This window comes from Megalops cyprinoides, chromosome 6 (assembly GCF_013368585.1).
Source record: "Megalops cyprinoides isolate fMegCyp1 chromosome 6, fMegCyp1.pri, whole genome shotgun sequence".
Taxonomy (NCBI): domain Eukaryota; kingdom Metazoa; phylum Chordata; class Actinopteri; order Elopiformes; family Megalopidae; genus Megalops; species Megalops cyprinoides.
Window position 1 is genome coordinate 40,885,001 of NC_050588.1, and position 11,746 is coordinate 40,896,746.

An 11,746-nucleotide genomic window follows, 5' to 3' on the forward strand; every position below is an offset into this window, starting at 1 on the left:
AGGAGAAAAAACCCCCACACACCGGGATAAACACCTCGTGCAAGTCAGTGCTGGGGAGCAGTGCTCTGTGTTTCTTTTTCCCATGGGGGGAGAGAGGAAATGGCACAGAGACAGCGGCAGGAAATAAGAGCATGCTTACCGCTAGTTTATCGTTAGCTTAGCACTGGACTAATCAATGCTGAAAAAGGTCAGAGCTAATCACTGGCTTTCTCCCTAAAGCCGCAGATTTTTTCACTGGTGATAACAGACACAGACAGCAGTGCCCTAAACGGTAACATCCCGGAGGAATAAATCACTTCCAGTACAGCAGTGCTCTCTGATTGAACAGCCTTTCATTAGGGTGTGCAGATCTCTACCTCAGATGACATTCACTGCAGTCACATGCATTTCCCCATTTCTATTTGCATATTTTCTATTTGCATATTTTACCCTGCTTTTTTGCAAAGAACTAGCAGGGCCCAAGATAACAAACCAAGGCAGTGAGAGAAGCATTTCAAACACGGGAATAAAAGTCTGATTGGAGCTCAGTTTCGGGGTGTTGGCCGGGGCCATGAGAATCTCCGCATACACAGTAACAGTGTGGTGCTCATTTGTGTTTGGCCATGGGGAGGTTGCTGTTATGAAGGTGATTTCTCATTCCCTCTTTTTCTGTCCATGTTCTTGTTTGTCTCTCCTCCTCCCCACATGCTGAGGAAAGCTGTATGCAGGGCAAAATTCCCAGGCCAGTCTAGTGACACAGAAGCAGCGAACAGCTTCCACTCTCAGGGTGAAAGCAAGCAGGAGGAGCGGCAGCCGACACGTTACCCTGCCGAGCGCCGTGTTTCTGGGTGTCTGCTTCAGCCGAGTCCTCCGTCAGCTCCTCTCCAAAGCCTCATTTCATTTTCTTTGGGTGCTTTCAGCACAACCGGCTGTCTATTCCTTTTTTGGAGGCTTAATTTCACTATGACAATTGTATTTAGATATTATTTTGCACAAATTATAATCCGGTTATGCCATTAAATCCTGCGGATTGTCGCTCTCGCCTTGGTGACACACATTCCAAATCCCACAGATTGTTATGAAGATGGGACTCATAAGAAATCTCACGCCTCGGGTTAATCCAATATTTCCTCTGTGATTAGCTCAAACCATAAAATTTAAATATGGTTAAACAGAATAAGGACATTTGGATTCTGGGCATAAATCTTGTCATCAGAAAGGAGGGGTGGGGATGGGGGTACAAAAATAAAAGAATCTTGTCTTAAAGCACAGGATCACAGAACACCCGTCTTACAGACTGAGAAAAGACTCACAGCACAGAGTCTTATCCGCCCTTTATCACTTATATCTTATAAGTAATCTTCCACAGAAGTGAAGGATAATTAGCCAAACAGGTTGGACAATTAGTCTTTTAGTGCTTAAATGGGCTTCTCTGTGGGGTAATAAAAGACCCTGAGCCTCTGAAGTCACGGTGGATTGATATTCATAGCGTCGCTGGTCTCTGTATGGCTCTGGATACTTCATTAATACCGTTTTTCCCGGAACCATTTTACAAATCTTTCTGTAGAATCTGAATATGACTTTAATGCCCATCTTTTTTTAAAATACACAAAAATTCTTATATTTCAAAATGACTTCATGTTTTTCTTGTTATGGAGTGCCCTAGCCCTCTGCTGAGAAAATGCATTGTGTTTGAAGTTATTACCACCGTTATCTTTGAAAACGCACAGAGAAAGCTGTACAAACAAGTCCATTCATTCAGCCAACAGTGCAGTGTTACACAACACAAATGAATACAACTACATACAAGAGATGCCATGTTCTCCTGAATATCCTTGACACACACAGCTGCTCCTTACCGCTACACCACACTGCTGCTCCTTACCGCTACACCACACTGCTGCTCCTGCTCCTTACCGCTACACCACACTGCTGCTCCTTAACGCTACACCACACTGCTGCTCCTTACCACTACACCACACTGCTGCTCCTGCTCCTTACCGCTACACCACACTGCTGCTCCTTACCCCTACACCACACTGCTGCTCCTGCTCCTTACTGCTACACCACACTGCTGCTCCTTACCACTACACCACACCGCTGCTCCTCACCACTACACCACACTGCTGCCCTGCTCCTTACCGCTACACCACACTGCTGCCCTGTTCCTTACCGCTACACCACACTGCTGCCCCGCTCCTTACCGCTACACCACACTGCTGCTCCTTACCGCTACACCACACTGCTGCCCTGCTCCTTACCGATACACCACACTGCTGCTCCTTACCGCTACACCACACTGCTGCCCTGCTCCTTACCGCTACACCACACTGCTGCCCTGCTCCTTACCGCTACACCACACTGCTGCCCCGCTCCTTACCGCTACACCACACTGCTGCCCTGCTCCTTACCGCTACACCACACTGCTGCCCTGCTCATTACCGCTACACCACACTGCTGCCCCGCTCCTTACCGCTACACCACACTGCTGCTCTTTACCACTACACCTATGCTGCTTTCATTTCTCCTGTCGGGCAGCAGCACATCACCACTATAACTGTGATCAGTAGTTATCAGGACAGCATTTACTTCATGGTCAACAGAATGATGCGTCTTCAGACAATCCCACAATTAATCAGACATACACAAACCTGCACTGGCCACAGCTATATAACCCCCACTCACCACTTCCTTTCTGCCTTAGTTGTTCAGGGCATCCCTCCTCCACCCTCTCCCCCATCTCCCCCTTTCTTTCCCTGGTTATGCTGTCCATGTGGGGGTCTCCTACCTTCGCCCACAGCAAGGTGAGACCCCTGTGTTAGACTCCAGGCCAAATATAGATACTGCTATACCCACATCGCTCACAATTTTCACGCTTTACAGAAACTAATATCTACTGATGTAAAGGGTGGGAGTGAGGTAGTGAGGCAACTGTTAAAGAGCAATATGAGGAGAAAAGGGAGAGAGAGACAGTGTAAACGAACATGTCTTTTGTCTTTTAATATGTTTGCCTTCTGTTACATCCACAGAAAACAGGAACGATGTAAGTTACATCACTGAATTGCTACAGACCAGCAGCCCTTAAAGCTAAGGCTGTTATATAATCAAATGTTTCAGGAAAATGAAAGTGTCCATCACATGTGATTATTTCTGCTGTGTCCTCACAGATGCCCTGCCTGCCACTGTCTGTAGGAGGCACCGGTGAGAGGAAGGCTGGCTGAACTGGGGACAGGGACACATGGGCTGTTACAGCTCACAGGCAGGTTATGATCCTTTAGCACAGGCGTTTCAGCACAGTGACACAGGCCACCACACTCACTGTGAGCCTACTTTCCATCCTCACAGAGTCCTGACATACCCACAGAGCCAAACGGGACCCACAGAGACCAAACGGGACCCACAGAGCCAAACGGGACCAACAGAGCCAAACGACGGGACCCACAGAGCCAAACGGGACCCACAGAGACCAAACGGGACCCACAGAGACCAAACGGGACCCACAGAGCCAAACGACGGGACCCACAGAGACCAAACGACGGGACCCACAGAGACCAAACGGGACCCACAGAGACCAAACGACGGGACCCACAGAGCCAAACGGGACCCACAGAGACCAAACGGGACCCACAGAGACCAAACGGGACCCACAGAGCCAAACGGGACCCACAGAGACCAAACGACGGGACCCACAGAGCCAAACGGGACCCACAGAGCCAAACGACGGGACCCGCAGGCTGACTGTGGGATCTCCAGACAGCAGAGACCAAACGGGACCCGCAGGCTGACTGTGGGATCTCCGGACAGCAGAGACCAAACGGGACCCGCAGGCTGACTGTGGGATCTCCGGACAGCAGGGAGCAGACGGGACCCCCAGGCTGACTGTGGGATCTCCAGACAGCAGAGACCAAACGGGACCCGCAGGCTGACTGTGGGATCTCCGGACAGCAGAGACCAAACGGGACCCGCAGGCTGACTGTGGGATCTCCGGACAGCAGAGACCAAACGGGACCCGCAGGCTGACTGTGGGATCTCCGGACAGCAGGGAGCAGACAGGACCCGCAGGCTGACTGTGGGATCTCCGGACAGCAGGGAGCAGACAGGACCCGCAGGCTGACTGTGGGATCTCCGGACAGCAGGGAGCAGACGGGACCCGCAGGCTGACTGTGGGATCTCCGGACAGCAGAGACCAAACGGGACCCGCAGGCTGACTGTGGGATCTCCGGACAGCAGAGACCAAACGGGACCCGCAGGCTGACTGTGGGATCTCCGGACAGCAGAGACCAAACGGGACCCGCAGGCTGACTGTGGGATCTCCGGACAGCAGGGAGCAGACGGGACCCGCAGGCTGACTGTGGGATCTCCGGACAGCAGGGAGCAGACGGGACCCAGCGAGACAGACAAGGAGAGAGGAGAGCAGTAGCACGCCACATGTGAAACACGCATAGCATGGCCGAATGGGTCTGATGACAGAATCAACTCCCTGTGAGAGACAGGAGCACTGACAGCGTGCTGAGGCAGAGGGAATTCTGGGATTGCCTTCACATGCTGTCCATCAGCGTGCTGAGGCAGAGGGAATTCTGGGATTGCTGTGCCAAACCTGTGCCACTCTCTACCCGCTGTGCCAAACCTGTGACACACTCTACCTGCTGTCCCAAACCTGTGCCACTCTCTACCTGCTGTCCCAAACCTGTGCCACTCTCTACCCGCTGTGCCAAACCTGTGACACACTCTACCTGCTGTGCCAAACCTGTGTGCAGAGATCTTCCAGATGATATACAGCTCAGCATCACTGCTGCCTCCTCTCCTGGTCTCTGCCAACCCCGTCCTTTAGTACCGATGTCTTCATGAGGTCAGAGGGGCTGCTTTCGCCCAGAGGAGCTGCAGTGAACCCAGCACCACCAGGCCAATCAGGGCAGGTGAGTATGCCGCACACACCTGTGTCTCAGGTTAGCTGAAGAATAACCAGCCACTCGTTTCCACCGCCGTTCCTCTGCAGCGGGGCTGACGGATCACCTCCAGCAGGTGAGCTGCCCTGACTGAGCCTGCAGGCCTGGGAGAGATGGTGCTCACTGCTCCTATCTGACTGCACTGTTCCAACTGAACCAAAATCAGCCATATGCCTCCCCTACCGCCATCCTCCAATCACACGGCTTCCCTGGCAGCGGCGGCGAGGTGATTGGGAGCAGATGCGGAGCGCAGCGTGAGCCGGCCTCTCGCTTCACATTAGCTCTGATCAAAGGCGGCGCCCCGAGCTCAGAGCTGCGCTGTGAAGGAGATTAAAATGAGCCTCCGTTTGGAGAGGAGGGGAGAGAAGCTAAAGGCAGCTGGTCCTTAAAGAAGCAAGCGGGGGGAGAGAGGAGCCATCTGGCCGCAGGCAGAGGGAGGCTGGGCTGAGCGATCGGGAGCGTCCCTGCAGTAAACGCGGTTAAGCTGGGTCACCGCACCTGCCCGTCTGCCCCACGCCACAGCCAGGCGAGAGCAATCGCTCACCGAGTTTGGGGGGAGTGATGGAGCTCGAACAGCTGTGTTCCTCCCCTGCACCCGCTGGGGTGAAGCAGGAAGCAGAAAGCTAATGGGAGATTAGCAGGACAGGACAGCAGTCGCACTGAGCCGGCGCTACACAGGGTCAAAGCAAAGCGCTGCAGCCATTAGGTGAATAAATCCGGCTCCTGTCAGCTTTGCAAAGTTTAGGAACAAAAGCACAGCGCAGCCCTGATCCTCTCCCCTCGGCTCTGCTTCAGGGTGTGGTCAGCTCTGAGACAGACGCCCAGGGAAAACCTTACACTACATACAGAACTACAATGCTATACACACATCACACACACGACCAACACACTCACATGCACAATCGCACATGCACACACACACACACACTCATACACACAAACACACACACACTCAGTGAACACATGGATTCAGTGTTATCCGTGTGATTCAATGATATTCATGTGAGAGCTTGATTCATCTGAGATCCTGAGCCCTGCCTAAAATCAGCCTTCACTGCTGCTTAATTTTCTGCTCCAATCACCGATCTCTCTGCAGTGAATTATCATTAAAGTGCTGGTATGCCATATGAAAAGGCAAAAATGGGAATAGTTTCATTATTCAGTATTAGGAGCCAAATAATATTCAAGTATGAAATCAACTTAAATGCATTATAGTCTTCTCTCTGAAGTCTTCTCTATCTTCCTCTCCCTGTTTCAGTCTTCCTACCCCTTTCTCTCAGTCTTCCTCTGCCTTTCTCATTCCTCCTCTCCCTCTCTCTATCTCCCTCTACCTCTCTCAGTCTCCCTCTCCCTCTCGGTCTCCCTCTCCCTCTCTTAGTCTCCCTCTCCCTCTCTCAGTCTCCCTCCCTCTCAGTCTTCCTCTCCCTTTCTCAGTCCTCCTCTCCCTCTCTCTATCTCCCTCTACCTCTCTCAGTCTCCCTCTCCCTCTCTGTCTCCCTCTCCCTCTCTCAGTCTCCCTCCCTCTCTGTCTTCCTCTCCCTCTCTCAGTCTTTCTCTCCCTCTCTCTGTCCTCCTCCCCCTCTCTCTGTCCTCCTCTCCCTCTCTCAGTCTCCCTCTCCCTCTCTCAGTCTCCCTCTCCCTCTCAGTCCTCCTCTCCCTCTCTGTCCTCCTCTCTCTCTCTCAGTCTTCCTCTCCTTCTCTCAGTCTTCCTCTCCCTCTCTCAGTCTTCCTCTCTCAGTCTCCCTCTCCCTCTTCCCCTTCCTCTCTCAGTAAAGGAAAGCTGAAGGCTGGACCTATATTGCAGTAACTCAGTGGATTCTGCACAATGTCAGTGTTTGATCTGTCTCCATGTTGTGATGTTCGCGGTTAGGAAGGACTAGTGCCTGTTTTTCTGATCACCTGCCAGGCACAGGAGAGACACTGCTGTCATAAATATGGCGGTTGAAGAATAACGTCTCCTTCTCTTCCGAGGATGACGCTTAACACAGCTTTAACCCCAAACAACACTGTACTGTACCCACTACATTACATTACATTATTCTCATTTACCAGATGCTCTCATCCAGAGGGACTTATATACCTGAACACACTAGGAAATGTCACTCAGCTCAGAGTATCGACCTGCACACCTGTGTTCAGCGATACTCACAACTGTCTGTGGCTACTGATCCAAAGGATTTCGAGCATTCAGACTCAACTGTAGCAGGAGCAACAGCGGATACAATCACTCAGTGATCGCTGCAGGAGCTGAGGATAAAGAGCCGCAGAGACACATTCAGGACCACTGATGATGACTGGGGGGGATGGGGGGGGGCCGGGAAAATGGTTACAGCAGCCCTGCCTGGGGCACTGGATACAATCACAGCACATCAGGATCTACAGTCTGTAACAGAAACTCCTGACAGCTGTCACATTCAGGCCATGTAGCGTCTAACCACTACACTGCAAGGCAGTCTCTGCAGGGCACTGAACCAGTCGAGGTTTATCTTCTGATCTGAGTGAACACACATGCATACACACGCTCACACACGCATGCATTATACAGACACACACACAATCACACATGCACGCGCACACACACACACACACACACACACACACACACACACACACAAGCATGCACCAATGCAGACACACACACACACACACACACACACGCACACACACACACACACACGCACACGCACACACACGCACAGCCTTGGTCGGTTGCAGCACAGTGTTTAAAGCTCTTGCTCCCTAATAAGGCCAGTCCTCTCAGCTTTGTGCTGTAACCCTATTGATTACACAGCCTGTGATGCAGGGACCTCAGCACTGAGTACTTATCGACCTTTCAGAGAGGCTAATGATCCTGCTTCACAGAACAGCCCCAGGTGGCCTTCAATAACGATCCGTGAGGAATTCAGGCCCAACGCCGCCGCCAAACTTCACATTCCTGCAGAACAATATCAAGCACTAATTAACATTCCTGATACACTCCACATTTGCAGAGTTCTATACGGATCCCTGTCAGTGGAGAGGATCAGCTTCCCCAATGAGCTACTTACAGGACCTAAATGAAAGCAAATCAATTACTTAACTCTAGGCAGAGAAAAAAAGGATACGAGAAAGCATAATTTCATTCCATGTCTCCAAAGACAAAGTCATGAAAAATGGAAGGAAATGACGGAAATGAAGGAAATGGAGGAAACTCGGCGGGAGATTTTCATCACCGTTTTGTTTTTTGCTTGACCGCGACCTCACTCACAGAGCGCCACCAAACATTTACCCCAAACCTCGCCAACAGGAGAGGCCTTCCATCACCAACAAAACATTTATCTCATTCCTCATCCCCCTCTGTGCTCAGCACAGCCACACAGGTGTGTGTGTGTGTATGTGAAAAGAATACTGGAAATAATATTACTATACAAAGTATCTGGGTTAAGACATCCTCTCCAAGACTAACACACATTTCTGTTTGTAAAACTGGCTAAATTGATGTCTACTGCCGTACCACTGCAGTCACTGGGACTTATTCCTACATGCAGTTCAGCCTCTAATTAACACCAAGGGCATGTCCTCTTACGTATCCGCGCTGCCTGGCACATTTGCCAAGCGAGGCTGCTCTCAGGGGTAAGGCTGTTGTTTCACTCTCTGAATGAGGGGAATACAGTTGTGTTTGAATCTGAAAAATAATTGGCCTGAAACTGCATATTTGGCTTTGTTAATCCACTCAGGGTGGACGCAGGCTGTGTTCATGTAAAAGGCCTGAAGTGTCCGACACTGGCAGTGAAATCCTGCCGTCTGCAGGGGGAAGGTTGCAGGCTCTTTGCCAAAAGCATGAAGCTAAAGCTGAATGTTCACACAGGCCAAAATACTGAATTTCTCCATTTTGGAGTCAGCCAGCTGTAAGAGAACTAAAAGAAAGAATGAACAAAGGAAGCGGATTTTCTCCTCAAGGTTTCTGTTTTAACCAGGATGCATTCCTTTTGCTTTGTATGACTGTCTGAGGAGCAGATTATCTGAGTATCTGTAAGCATGTTGGGATCACATCTGTTAGCGCAGCCTCCCAGCAGAGGAGCAGACTGTAACTGCGCATTCGCTGCAACTAACGCGTGAGATTCCGCCTCCCAGGGCCGGTGGAGGGAGGCGCCACATCGCTGTCCCGCGCAGCAGGAAGCACGCAGCGCAGGAGGGGCGCTGGGTCTGGGGAATAAACAGGAAAACATAACAGAAGCAAAGCAAAGCAAAGCACTCATGTGTCTGCATGCTCTGCGTTACCCGTCAGCCTCACAGGTGCCCCTTTTCAAGGTTAACTTAAATTTTACACATTTTACAGTTGATTTCTTTACATTTGAGATACTCAGTCAAGCACATTGGTGAAGCTGGGAAGGTTCTCCGTATGATGCGAACCCACAACCACACTTTTCTGCACTGCAAGCTTCAGCCCATAATCAGTTTCGCGTCCGCAGAAAGTCAGTGATTGGGAAACATCCGCATCCGTGAGCGCGCGTCTGACAGCGTGTGCGCTCTCAGGAAACAGCCAAAATCACGCACGGGCTATCCAAGTGCGAGTCTTAACGTAGGAAGCAAGTGCAACACATTGTTTCATTACCCTGGGCCAAATACACATAAATACTGTAATAATAGGGATTTGCGTAGCAACAGACTGAAAAGGTCACATTAGTCAGTCATATTATCATTTCAATATCTATCCCTCTGCAAGCCGCCACGCTGACATTTACGCTTAAACATTCGAGATTGTTCAGTTCGGAGATCGTTTGCAAGTGTTCATCTATACATACAAACCACAGTTTTCATAACTAGTTTTAAACGTTTTTCCATCATTAAATCGCACAAAGAGGCGTATTAAATGCAGTTATGGTCAAACATCAATCATCGTTAAAAAGCTATTCAATAGTAAGAGACAGTAAGCAGCAACGCGATAAGCCGGAAACGCAGGAATATTTCAGTTGGTTTCAAGTCAAATTGATGACTTTGTGTCAGAAATCGAATTCTCCAGTATTCCACTATTTAAGATTTTTTTTAATCACCTGTCGTGTTAACAGCAATAATAATCCCGCCGAAACACCGGAATTCTGTGACATCTGATAAACCTATGATTTATTACACTAGCTTGCTGGCACAATTAATTCTATCAAACCAGTACCAAAAATTAATTAATTAATTAATACATAAATAAATAAAAAGCAAAATTTCTTGACACCCAGTGCCCACAAATGTAAGTGCATGTCATTGACTTCTTGAACAATTTATGATCTGTTGACTCACCCTTCAGGAAATGTATTGTAATTGTAATTGTATCATTTTAATTGCCCATCAAAGGTTTCGAGAATGCCTTCACGCCGGTCTGGGGTTCAGTTTAAATAATCATTGAATATTCCAACATAACAGCGCGTCCGGCTGCTGTCAGCTCCGCACGGACGCGCGTCGCTTCAGGACTCAGATGTCTCTGGACTTGCTTACGATTCGGTCACCGGGGCACATCTTCACCATAAAAGCAATGTGCGCCGCGAATGGGGTTGGTCATGTACAAAAGCATTCCTGTCATCCGGAATATCATTTCAGTGTAGAGGACAGTTTCGCTCCATCGGATTTATTTCGGTTTGTCCTCGTCGGTTTCCTCCAGTCTGAGTTCCAGCCCGGTGTCAGAAGTGCTCGGGCGTTTATTGCTCCGTGTCCAGAGCTTTCAAAGCGAGCCTGATGCTCTCCACCTCACAGCTCAAACATCGCACCGTGTCACCGGCGTACCTCCCTGTTAACCCATCGCATCCCGCCGTCGCTCTCCCCGGCGCATCTGCACGACACCCGCGGGCAGAGGTTCTCTTGCAACCCTCCTCTTTAAACACTATTCTCAACCATGTCTTAGATTCCCCATTTTTAGATAGTTACTATCTTTACCATCTATCCAATAGCGACCAGGCGAAAAAACAAAACCATTCCAGTTCATGCCCCCTCACCGCTTTTGAAAATGTCAAGTTTCGCTTATCTAAACTTACATCAGCGCAGCGCTCTGTTGTGCAGCGTTCTTCCTGAAAATTACAAATTACTACTACATTTTAGGGAAAATATGACACAATCACTGCTATTAGGTATGTGAGCCACTTAGCGCGCTCATTCAACAAATCACCACCAAATAGTCTAGTGTATGACATCAAGGTTAATTATCTTAATTATCGTAATGTCACACTTGATATTGGTCTCAACTTTGGCTATAAATGTGGTACATAATTTCAGTTATGAATTATACCAATACTGTACACAGTTATAAGAAGAAAAGGACAAATAATTCCATTTAAGTTTTATATTTTCGAGCGCGCGCTCTTCCGGAGAAGATTATTGAGACATAATGCCAAGTATTTACACTTAAGCATACAATATGAGTGGGACAAAACAACTAAAGACAAAAACTGAAATTATTTTGAATGGACCATTTAAAATTAATTTGCCGATGCATGTATTTCATTCCATCCTATGGCGCCGTTCATTGTGCATTTGAGAAAATATTGTTGTAAAACACTGACACCTATGGGTCGGATTTAGGCATTACACTTCTGTTTTTTTCAGTTATTCGACATCCGTACACGGCATCTGTGTCGGGTGTGGACATTTCTGAGGTTGACTACATTTAAATGCAAAAATTGATTAATATATAACCCTTGCATTTCTATTTCCATTTTAATATATTTAACCAATTTGTTGCAGGACATTGATGACTAACAGCAAGAAGGGGTGAACGTTAATAACTGTGAACAGTAATGAGCGCGACAGAGTCTCCTTCACCCAGTGCCATGAACTGAATACTAACTATCCTGCAGACA

The 11,746-nt window shown here is 49.0% G+C and overlaps 1 protein-coding gene across 1 annotated transcript in view; it reads right to left on the reverse strand.

The window, feature by feature from the left end:
* The window catches only part of LOC118778879 (plexin-A2-like), a 46,556-nt gene extending 36,306 nt beyond the window's left edge, over window positions 1-10,250 (reverse strand). Inside the window, exon 1 of the mRNA XM_036530660.1 lies at window positions 10,197-10,250. The gene's annotated coding sequence lies outside the window, so the exon portion shown is untranslated. The remainder of the gene's footprint in view (window positions 1-10,196) is intronic.
* Window positions 10,251-11,746: the final 1,496 nt, after the last annotated feature.